The following is a 12728-nucleotide window of genomic DNA, read 5'->3' as shown; positions in this document are numbered from 1 at the left end:
GTGTTTCTGGCATGATCACCAAAAAGAAAATAAAGGAACTAATGCAGCCACCACATCTGAGGACTGGTAAGCTACAGTATGTTAAATTTTTGGATTTAGATACTCTTTAAATACAATGACTTGGGCTATAGCATAGATGCAATGGTTACTGTCACTTTACTGACGGGAAGCTTTCATTATTGTCAAGGCTAATACTTGTATTCATAAAAAATAAATATTCCTGTAGTATGTTCCCATTTATTAAACAATCAAGAAACAATACTACAGTTAGTTAGCCAGCGAGGTTCCATAATACATTTTGAATGGGATGAGTAAATTCTCTTAAATTATTGAAATCTTCTATTTTACAATATTTTGTGATGAATCATTTTTTTTATCTCAAATCGCTACTCTTTCCTTTTCTCAATAGACTCCTCATAGAACCTCACCCTTATCATCCATCGGTCACAATCTAGTCATATTTTATGGAGTGATAACTGGTGTGATAATCTTGGTGAACTGACCCCATGGATTGTCTGTAAAAACTGGCCTGCCTGTAATTTACTTTAAAAAGTGAAGGAATCGAAGTGAAAATGAACCCATCATTTCTAATTAGAGTGATTTTCCTCCTTTTAATAGAATCATGTTATGAGAAGGTGCTGCATAAATGTCTTTCTACCACTGACCATCTGATCCCATGTACTTAATTTCAGTTCGATCAATCCCAGCGTCTGAAGAAGAATTCATTCTTCAGCTAGAAATAGGGTTTTTTTTTCATTTCTGACAAGTGTGAAACATAATAGGTTATTTTTATCTCCAATTTTCTTTCTGTAAAATGAGTCCATATACAGTGAGGTCTGGCCTTCATGTACAAGGATTAGACTTAAAGCGTATGTAAACCTTAAATCATAATTGTACTATATTGAAAACTTTAAATTTTCCTGGAGTTGTGCTATAAGTAGTGGCAGATTTAGACTTCAGTAGATGCGACATGGGTCTTGCTATTCTATAGTGAATCCCACTAACTCTAGTAGATGCAGTAGATTGGTTCCTCGTGTAGACTAATGCAGACTCAGCGCAAAAGCATGCAGCTTTATTCTTTCAGCAATTAATTTCATGTTATAGAGTTCTATAAATACAGCATGGTTGGTGACAGAAGGGACTGAACCTTGTGTAAAGGTGTTATCTTTTTATTTGTGTGGTAAGGGTAGTATGACCTCTAAATACAGCTCTACCTATGACACGACACCCCTACTCTGAGGACCTCGGCCCTCCACAATTGCTGGACTTACATTGTATTTATTCACAACTCATTTTGCCTATAAAGTGTTTTAAAGTAGGATAGTGTGTATTGCTCATATATAAAGCAGAACTCTGAGGGAAAAAAATCTTAACCCTTGCAGTGTGGCTACCCCCGCATTGCAAGTGTTAGGTGTTCGTTTGTGTCTTGGTTAAACAAAAACATACCATTGCTGCAGCTGAAGCTGCTGCAGGAGACAGGCTGGAGGGAGTGCTGATGCAGTGGGCCAGATCAGAGGTTCGGCTGAGTATAACTTTTTTTAACATAGACGCAAACGAGTTCTTCTTTAAACCAACTAGCATCTTCCTTTTATTCTTCTTCCTCTGGAAGGAAGGATGAATTGGATGTGTTGCTTCTAGGAAATACTTTAGTTACTAATAAATAGAGCCCTTTGGATCCACTGATATGTTGGGTCTGATGTTTATTCACACTTGACACCTGTAAGGAGACTGGGCCTGACCTAGCATGTGTTGCCATGGGAAGATGTCTCGCCATCAATTAGGCCACAATGAGGATCTCACTCAGAGCCCTGAACGCTGTGAATAATGTATATATACAGTATGTATATGTCATATTTTTGGAATCTGGTGTTATTGAAATTAACAGTAGCTGATTGCAACTGGAGTGCTGAACAGATCATTGTTATAAACGGTTTAAGTTAGAATTAAATGGGCAACACATAGTCTATCTATCTATCTATCTATCTATCTATCTATCTATCTATCTATCTATCTATCTATCTAATGTTAATTTGAATTAGCTTGCATATATGATTGAGAAGTCTAGATATGAATGTGCATACCCGTACAGGAAGAGATGCAGAGTTAAAAAGAATAAATTAAATAATGGTCATACAGACTTACATGACTTGCAAGCTGCATAATGTGAGACATTCTCTGAAGTATTTGGTTTTTGTTTCAAAAATCATATTTTCCTACTAGGGATGCACTAATACCGATACTGGTATCGGTATCGATACTGATACCAGTATCGGTGCCGATACCGAGTATTTAGGCGAGTACTGGTACTCACCAAAATACTCCGATACCTTCCCTGATACTGGAACTTCCGGAAACTCCTTGTGACCCGGCAGTACCTCGAGGGAGCATGGAGCCAGCTTCCCGGCCAATCAGGAAGCTGGGTGGTGGGTCATGACCGCCTCCCGCCTTACTGATTGGCTAGGAAGCCAGCTTCACTTGTTGCTAGGCAGCCTGGCTTCCTGACCAATCAGGAAGCTGGGTGGCATGTTATGACCCGCCGCCCGGCTTCCTGACAAATGCACGGGATTATCAAACCAAGTCAGCCATTCATGTAATCGAAGTACCCCTGCCAGATGTCATGGTCAGTTCCTGGACCTTTCTATACTCTACACTATAGTTAACAGTGCAGCTTGGTCCCGGATCCACATTGTCTGTGAATGGACAATGTGAAAGCAGCAGCACACATATGAAGTCATCCCTGTTCTATTCTTTTCTGTTAGCATTAGACTGAAGTGGGCAAAGCAACACAATGTACTTGGGTCATAGAGTTCACAGAGCTGACCCTCCCTCTACCAGTCTATATTGTGGATTACAGGAGGGCAATTTCCATATAATTTTTGGTACTTATGTCACGTCCACATAAAATACATGGACAGAATTACATCATAATATTTCATGGTTTACCACTTCACAGTGATCACACTATGCTGAGGACACTAAAATGTTTAGTAAATAGCTTAATAGGCCCATGTTATTTTTTTATAGGTATGCCATAAAATTTCCGTTAAAGGGTGATAGACTTGTATTTTGTTAGGGGGCGGTGATCACTTGCACTCAGTCAAAAGCATTCAATTATTTTGCTTATTTATTGAAGAAACTAATTTATTGAATGTCACAAGCGTCAATTAGCTAACGTTTCAGGGCCACGCAGGGTTCCTTCTTCAAGGCGGGATTGGCAAAGGTTGCTGCAAGGATGGCTATTTGCACTATACAGCTCGGCTCCATACAATTGTCCGACGGGATAGAAAATGTATGATAGCAGATTAGTCTGCTCTGCAGCATTTAACACAGATAAAAGGAATTTAGCTTCCACAAATTGTAAACTAAACTGTTATTAAGGTTTAGACCAAGGAATAATCTGTTGTTTTAAATAATATGCCTCCAACTACCACCCCTCACCCCTCACCTCCTGTGCCATAATATGTTCTTTTAAATAATATGCCCCATACCACTCCCACTCTCACCTCCTGTGTCATAATCTGCTGTGTTAAATAGCATGCCCTATACCACCACCACCCTCACCTCCCGTGTTTTAATCTGCTCTGTTAAATAACATGCCCTATACCAGGTGTGACGGTGACTCTTCTTGTTCCCTTTCACGTCCCCACTGGCCGTATCTGCCTGTGCATCTTCCATACAAATGAACAAGCCTATTTCCAGAGCATCTCCAGTCTCTAAGGTGATTGCTGTCGTCATCTCTATGGAAGATAACCACACAGGCTCAGCAAATTAGGATAGATAAATGCTGCGAGAGATATAAGCAAAGACATGGCTTGGGTCAGGTCTTGGCAATAAGAGGAAAGTATGGATGCATCTGGGCTCTGCAGCACATACTGGGACTGTTCTTAGGAAGGCAAGGCAGAGGGTATATTGTAGTTTGTATGAGCACTAAGTATATGTATTAGCAAAAAAGTTTGATTTTAGGAAAAGAGTCTACAGATATTAGAGTAGAATTTCACCTTCTCTGTCAATCAGAAAGGAGCTGTCCTTGTTGCATGTATTAATCAGAAACCTATTGGTTATAGAAACCAGTCAGATTATCTCTATAATCCCTGTCTACTGGAATACACATTATCAGCCTGTAGCTGACTATCCTTACCCAACAATCATTTTAGATATTCTGAAACTGCACTGAGATGAAACAACCCAGTGTTCCATCTCAGTGCACCCGTACCTTTCAGGGGCTTTTGATCATTTATTTTGCATCATCTACTTGCAGTCTTTCCTTGCCTAAGCAGAAGTGTCTATGTTTTAAAGCTGAACCCCCGGCAAATGGCTAAATGCACAGATAGATAATTGTAATATTTGAGAGCTGATTTACCTGCCAAAGCATTATTTTGCAGTCCTTTGATGTACACAGCTCTGCCACATAGCACAGGAGAGCAGACCTGATCTTTCTCTGTTGCAGCTTCTCTTTCATTTACAAATCTCCTCTCCAGCCTGTGACTGGACAGTGAAAGGAAACGCAGTAGACCGATGAGCTCATCTCTCTGTCAGTTTGCTCTCTCCCTCTCTCAACATGCTTTGTGCTCTGCAGAACACCTGTTTGGCTTCTTTTGCTGCTTCTCACTCCCCCTCTCTGAACTCTGAGATTGCAAGAGACTGATAGCATGTCAAATTCAGGTACTAACACTGCTTGCATTTAAAATAATAACATTTAAAGATGTATTAATGATTGCAGAGCTGCACTAATTTGTATCTTATACATTTGCTTGGAGTTCATCTTCAAAGGAGTACATATTTTAATACAGTTGAGAAACATTGCTGTGGAGCCTCATGGTATTCTACGTAAGTGGAGAGAAGGAATACTGAAGTGGCTGCCTACAGTAACCAATCAGAATTCCCTCTTAAAGACCATTGCCAGGCAAACAAAAATCTACCCTTGCAGCGGGGCTACCACTGCACTGCAAGGGTTAAATGCTTGATTATGTCTAAGGGCTGGAGTAAAGCAAATTGACTTAATTGATCCCCGCTCCTGCCAGCTCCCTCAGACTGGTAGATTGGCCCCCCCAGCCTGTTCTCCCCTGTACTTTGAAGGTCTAAGAACTGCTGACATCATCAAGTCTAATGAAGGTTCCATAGACCTGCATTAGACATGAGGACACCAAGGGACATCCCACTAACTGGAATGGAGGGGGGGGGGGTCAAGTGAGCACTAACCGCCAGGGGAGTGGGGATCAGGGAAGTAAAAGTGCTGAACTGCAGCCCTTAGACATAGATGAGCAGGTAACTTGTGCAGTGTGATGGTAGCCCAACTGCAAGGGTAGATTTTTGGTTTGCCCAAAAATGGGCTTTAAACTGAAATGTGCAATATGAAAATGGCAGCTAGCATTAGATTGGCTGAAGCGGGCAGCATTCCCTTTTTGTTTTCAATCCACATTTGTAGAACACTGTATAACAAATCATGTTTTCTGCTCTTCCAGGTAGTATTGCAGCTGCATTCATTCAAAGCACTGTGTGGAACAAAACAGATAATTATTTCTTTTTACATTCACTTTTTTTCTTACTTTTTGCTGTTCACATCAAAATCCTACTTAACAGAAAAGGGGGATGGGAGGGAGATGAGTTAAAACTGCCTCTAGCACTGACAGAGTTACATATGCGTTTTTATTAAATCTCTGAAGAATGTGTCTGAGGATCAGGTGCTTTAAATCCTTTTGAGACCAGAGATTGTCTAGAATTGTCTGCTTGTAAGAGAACACGTTTTAGTTTATGGAAGGAGATAAGATTTTATTTTTGTCAGCAGAGCAACGCGTTTCCGTCCACAATGTCAAAATAATTATTCCTGGGAGCTCTTCAAAGACTTTTCTTTTTTTTCCTCCTGAACAGAAAAACATCAGCTTGTGTGTATGGCATAATAAGGCACAGAAAGTAAAAAGGCAAATTAGGATTATGATTATTTTAATGAAGATCTATTACTTTGGCTACTTATCATCACATCTTAACACAGGCATTGCTTCTTCTTATGCTTGAGCAAAATTTCACATTTAATAAGCGGATATAAAAGGAGGGTGAGAATAAAGAGATCATTTGTTTTAAGATTGCAGCCACAAAGGGAATCTAGGTATAGACAAAAGGTGGCTGGATGTGCTCTTTGAATCAGATAAAGCCACATCACATTTATAGAAATTATACTGTATTCAAAGGGAAAGTACAATAGATTATGATCAACTTTAATGTATTTATAAGTTTATAAGATGTTTAATATCTGTTCACTATATGTATACTGTATGTTTTGTGTTTAACAATTAAACATGTAAACACTGCAGGGGTAAATTCAATAATCGATTATGTCGATTAGTTGTTGCAGCCCTAGTAAATGCTCATTTTTGTCTATGTTAAAAAAAAAAGAAGTTTTACTCACCCGATGTTCTGAGCCGGCTTCTTCTTAGACCCGTCCTTACAACGTCTCTCCCCCTCCTCTGCTGCAGTCTATGGTCCAGTAAATCATTACTTCTATACACTCTGGGGGGAATTGATCAAAACTGGAGCAGACGCAATCTGGAGCAGATTTGCACTGCAACTAATGAACTTCTCTGTCTCATTTTCAAATCATAGCTGAGCAAACTGAAGAGAGATGGTGATTGGTTGCCATGGGCAACTGCTCCAGACTCTGTCTGCTCGAGTTTTGATAAATTTCCAGCACTGTGTTTAGATGTGAGGACGCTGAGGAAAATCCCAATGCTGCAGGGACACAGGCTGGAGGGAGCGATGTGACAGCTGGCCGACTCGGAGCTCCCGGTGAGTATAACTTTGTTATTTCAGAACTTTGACACAAACAAGCATTTAACCCTTAAAGTGCGGGGGTAACCACACTGCAAGGGTTAATAAAACATTTCCCGGAGTTCTTGACATATGATAAATGACAAAAGAGGATGTTGATAAATGACAAAGGATTACCAGGGTACTATATGCTATATAAAGTGACATAGCAATAGAAGGTGCCTTCTTTTTTACTTCCACCGCTCCAAGCTTGCTCTTGTGATGGACTACAATCTCAATACAAACTAGTAGTCCCATCACTGGAGCCATTTTTTAAAACCTTTTTTAACACCTTTTTTATTGTTTATCCGATTAACCGATTAATCGAACTTAATAATCGGCTAACTAATCGATTTTGAAAATAATCGTTAGCTGCAGCTCTAGTGCCTGCCATAGGGTATTCTTTTTCTGGCTGAAACCTCAAGCCAACCAATAAGGGATGAGATACTGCTCTGACATATTCCCTTCTGATTATAAAGCACAGCTTGAGCTACTGAGCTGTGTACACAGGTGGCTTATTTTCTAAAAAGGAGCAAAGTAGACAGAAAATGAAAAGGAGCTTAGAGCTTCACCTGCTGGGCAAAATGAAGAATGCTAAATATTAATATATAATAGTTCATATTTACTGGATGAAAAAGAAAAATCACCTTAGGTTAATCAATAATGGCATATACAGAACCACTATACATATGGAAAGGTGGATCCTTATTTGTGATTTTGTGTCACATTAATGTAGATGTATTTTATTTTACTGGCTTAAAGATAAGATAATATAGCTGTTTGTACTCATTCATATGAACAACCAATACCTGTGTATGCACTAGACTAAAGAGTGACATGAAAGTAGAACAACAGTCAGATAGCAAAGTACATAGCCTTTCTTTAGAGGCGAGTTTGTAGGAGGACCTGTCATAATCATACTTGTATAAAAGTCTGAATACCAGGAAAGCAGCTAGATACAAAGTCAAAATACTTATATGACCTGTTTACTAATGAAAGGCTTTGTAATTCTTGTATGTAATTCAACCAGTCTTGTGACTCAGACAACGCAGGTAGGCAGCAAAGTTAGGTCTTTGACCTCCCTGTGGACTACACTGCATTTAAAGTGCATTTCCACTTTTGCATCCAAATTTGGGAAAACACTTACTTTATGTGTGTTATATGTTTCTATTCTATTTTTAAAAATATGCTACTTACATTTTATTTGCTGAAAACTCCACAACTGAAGTTTTCATCTTCTTTGTAATGTTAAGGAGGGCCCGGGGAGTCAATGTTTACCGTAATCATCCCTGCCTGTTATGTTTTCCCATTCACACCGCATACCTAAAATATTTTTAGACATGCGGTGTGAATGGGAAAACATAACAAACATATGAGGAGGGGGGTTTCTGCAAAAGTGGAAATACCCATTAAGCAATACAGTCTGGTCCAGGAAACTGCATCAGCATGCTCATAATGTCATATTTGTGCATTTCCCTTCTGTTAGCATGATCTCTTTTAAAATCACAGAATCCTTAGTCTCAGTGTGCTACCCATCTGTCTTCAAGTGGAGGGAATTTTAGCAGTTATTATCAATACCAAATCAAGTATTAATGCTAGTTTTATGCATGAATACAGTTAATGGCTTTTCGTGTCTGGTTACAACTGGAGTAAATGCTTTTGTTATATGAGTTTGGCTTCATGAAGTAGTGTGGCTTACACCGATAACAGCTTTGTGATCCTGCATGTAACACATTCACCTGCCTGGATGGAGGTACTTGTAAAGTTTGGTACATTTCGGTCAGGTTTTGCAGGAATTGGATGTAAACTATTATAAGGGGAGGATAACACACTTAAATGTAAACTTATTCACGCAAACAGATCTGAACACTTGTAAATATGTAAACAACATACGCATGAAAACTGAGACCTACTGAGGAGCTAATGAGGAACACTACTCTTGTGAGAATAAAGCCTTAATTTCTAGTTAAATATGTAAGGTTTGCTACCATGTATTGCTACCTTTGAAACCACCTTAGCTCACCTGCACTGTGGCACTGCTCATCTTAGCAGCAACCATTAATTGATTTACTCAAAGCATTGTGAGAATCTCTTTGACCCTTTTGCTGGAAGGGATTCCTTTATGGTAATGATGCCAGTAGTTCTGCCCATATGACAGGATCGTATCATTAGGTACTAATAGACGAACCCAGTAAGACGGCATTGACGCAAGCCCAGTGATTTTTAGTAACTGCTGTAACATCTGAAGATGTTTTCCTATGCCGTCAGCCATAAACACATAATTCAGCTTTGAGATCTAAGTGAACTGTAATATAGCTCATATATAGCTCATGGAGACCTAACTATCGAAAGATGTTTTTAATATTCACAGTAACGGGCTTGAGAGCAAATAATATCTGTTTCTATATTTAACTTATTACATATTTCCTCTATAGCTCCCTTCCTTTATGAGCCACCTGTAACACTGCAACTGATCTATTGAAGTGGAGCTGTTATCTTTTTTTACAAGATTTAACTAAACCCGGACTACAGTAGAACGCAGAATGTTGGTTGGTCTGCAGCATCAATTCCCTGAGCCACCTCACCTGAAAGTCAACACTAGTAGACAGATTTTGTAGGTCCTGGAATGGAAAAACTCCCACCAAATATTACAGTTTGGAGTCTAGGTTTATATGATGCTTTTTTGTTTATTGAAATATACCATAAATTGTCTGCAACTCTTGGAAGTTTACTGAGGAGTGCCTAGAACAAATGTGTGTACCACTTAAAAAATCGCTTTAAAGTGTTCATTGGTTAACAACATCATATACAGTCAACTTGTTTGGGGACCAAGGTCTCCCCCTTCTTCAGAGATAGCATGCAAAAAGAAGAGTAAAAGGTAAAGAAAATATCATAAAAACTTGTATAAACATCCACATAAATTTGTGTTTCATCTTCATTTGATGTTTATACCAGTTTTTATTGTATTTTTTACCTATTATTGTTCTTTTTGTATGTTAGCCCTGAAGAAGGGGGGAGGCCTTTACCCTGAAACGTGTTGATTGTATCTGATGTTCTTTATCAATAAACATTTCAAAACGACTTTTTAAGTGATATGAACAATACACATCCAAGAGTTGAGTGATTACTTTAATGTAACTTAGACCAAAACAAGGTCCACATATAGTAAAGTTTCACCATGCATCTGCTTCTTAGAAGGAAAAAGCACTCCACTTAGAATCCTTCGAACCATCTTCCACTTTTATCAGTTCAGCACTATCTCACACACACATCATGAATGATCTGAAAGGAATTTCAGCAAGTAGTTAGGCAATTCCTATAGGTGGTAAAATGGCTGCAAAATTGGATCCCTGCTGACTAGCTGTTTAGACACCTGTTCTATAGATGCTTGAGAGTCCAGAGTTGCTAATTTTGGAGGTTATGGGAACCCTGATTTGACCTTGTAAATGAGTTGTGCCAAAAAAAAAAAAAAGTGCAGTAAAAAAAACAAAAAACAGAACAAGAAAATACACAACTTAATCCCCTTTTGTGTTCAACTGCAACTTGGTTCCTGCCACTGATGTCACTGGGCCTCACAACAGGATCTTTGAAAAGTTCAGCATCCCAAATCTCACTATAAGACACTTCAACACTGTGCAGGAAAACATCCTAGTGGGATGTGGGATCCTTGGCTTTTCCGGGGATGCTGCTGGAAGGTTGTAAATCCAAAGATGTCATATATTGCAGCTTACCAGTCCTTACATGTGATGGCTGTATTAGTTTTTTTTGTTTTTTTTCAGGCTGAGAACATTTTCAGCAAGTATCAAGTATCTACTGGTAACCTGGTAAACTACAATAAATATATTAAATTTTTTGGGGGGCGGTTTAATACACTTAAACACCTTGCTGCCACCTCCCACCAGCCCTTTAACTGAGTCTTAACATTGGCAGTAGAGTCCTGATCCATGTGGTTGGCTATCACAGCAGTCACATGATCAGCAGCCTGTCCCACCAGCTGTCACGTACCTGATTGGAGACTGAATGTGGGAGAGGGCTTCTCTTGCACCTTGTGTCCCAAAGACTCTGGAGTTGGGAACAGAGTCTGAGTGGACAGCGAGTGGCACAGGTGCCAGTAGTGATCACACCGTGTAAGCTGGAGTCCCGGCACTAGATTGGGTCGTGCTGAGCTGCAATCACAACCAGGCAGGCAGTGGAGTGCAGAGCAGGATCCAAAATCGTGGTCAAACAAGCCAGGGATCACACCAGTCAGGCGGCAAGGTACAAAGGCAGGAGACAGAGACAGATCCAATAAGCAAGCAGAAGGTCAGGGCCAGGCAGCAATCAACGTGTTTAAGGATAATCTGGGTCAGCAGTGAGCAAGATCAACAGAAGCACAAGGAACACAGGGGGAGCTGAAAGACAATCCAACAACTTGGAGTTAGGCAGGCCTGTTTAAATAGGGTGATCCATCAGGAAGCAGCAGTATGGAAAACTGGACCCCGCACATGCGCAGTACCAGGTGGTTTCTGACACCAGCTTTCAGTCATTTATGGTGACAAGGAGCTGTCTGTGTGCTGAGAGCACGCAACAACAAAGCACCAAGGAAGCATATATGGCAAACCCGCTATGCTGCCACATATACTGTATGTAGTACACCAGCAGGAAAGGTTAAAGTTGACAACTGAAAAGGTTGAACTGTTTGGAAACATCTGTCTCACATGCTTCTATAGCCAGCATGAAGAAGCTATGTTTAGAAGCTGACTTCCTGCCTCGATGTTGGAAAAAGAAGGAGAGATTACTTTAATTCACTTCTCATCTCATGGTGCAATTACTTGCTGTGTACACAAACCTCTGCCGTGACCCACACTTACTGACATAATTATTTTTAATTACCTTTGATGTTTGGTGCGTGGTGAAGCAGAGCCTTCAACAGTTCATTAGGTGATGGCTGTCTCACTTGACTGGTGTTGAAGCTGTAATCTGGGTATCTTATGATCCAGCGTGTTCTACGTGTGAGGTACACAAGTCGTGTTTTGCTGGTGATGACAAATAACAGATGCTGCTGTTTGGATGGCACATTTCTCAATGTTGCACTGGGGCATCTTAAGTATTCTGTCTTGGCTCTGGCACATCCTTGATTGTGGGATTCTGCTCGTCTCTTGGCCCGCGTTGCTGGCTTTATCCATCATGCAGAAACTCATGTAAGAATAATTACCACCATCTGTGTCTGTTGGGTGACTCTATGTCTTGCTGGCTCTTACTGTGCATTTGGAAGATAGCAAAATGTTGCTCTTTGTATTTTGTGATTCTGTAACTGTACAAAGTAATCTCAAGCCATTCTTCACCAAATATTACATAATAAATTAGGTTGGATATGATGAGCCTGTGCACATGAACAATATAACTGCCAACCTTTTAAAGTGCAGCACTGGGGGCCCCCAGTTCAAATCCCTGTCAGGACACTATCTGCATGAAGTTTATATGTTCTCCCTGTGCTTGTGTGGGTTTCCTCAAGGTACTCCGATTTCCTCCCACACTCCAAAGGCATGCTGGTAGGTTAATTGGCTCCTGTCTAAATTGTCCCTGTATGTATGAATGTGCGATAGGGACCTTAGATTGTAAGCTCCTTGAGGGAAGGGACTGATGTGAATGTTCTATATGTAATGTGCTGCCTAAATTGACAGCACTATATAAATACCTGTAATAAATAAATAAAAGTGGAACTACAATAAATCATCCAATAACACAGCTAAAATAAATTGACTCATTAACCTACCATAGGGTTTGTATTTCTTTAGTCCTTCCGGTTCGAATTTTCTGCTTCCTGGGTTAGCTTCCTCCTCAATGGACAGAAGGTGATAATACTGATTTACTGTCCAGTGACCAGGCTGGAAGCAGAGAGGAGACATTGGAAGCTGAATTTGTGCACCAGGAAATGAGTGTGTCAC

At 40.0% G+C, this 12728-nt stretch overlaps 1 protein-coding gene across 1 annotated transcript in view; it reads left to right on the top strand.

Moving 5' to 3' along the window:
• Window positions 1-12728, top strand: part of LHFP (lipoma HMGIC fusion partner) — a 149821-nt gene that overhangs the window by 124805 nt on the left and 12288 nt on the right. The gene's annotated exons all lie outside the window — the stretch shown is intronic.

The sequence above is a fragment of the Nanorana parkeri genome, unplaced genomic scaffold (genome assembly GCF_000935625.1).
Source record: "Nanorana parkeri isolate BGI_ZX_2015 unplaced genomic scaffold, ASM93562v1 scaffold436, whole genome shotgun sequence".
Lineage (NCBI taxonomy): Eukaryota > Metazoa > Chordata > Amphibia > Anura > Dicroglossidae > Nanorana > Nanorana parkeri.
The sequence above is the reverse complement of the archived record's forward strand: the minus strand, read 5'-3'. Positions and strand labels throughout refer to the sequence as shown.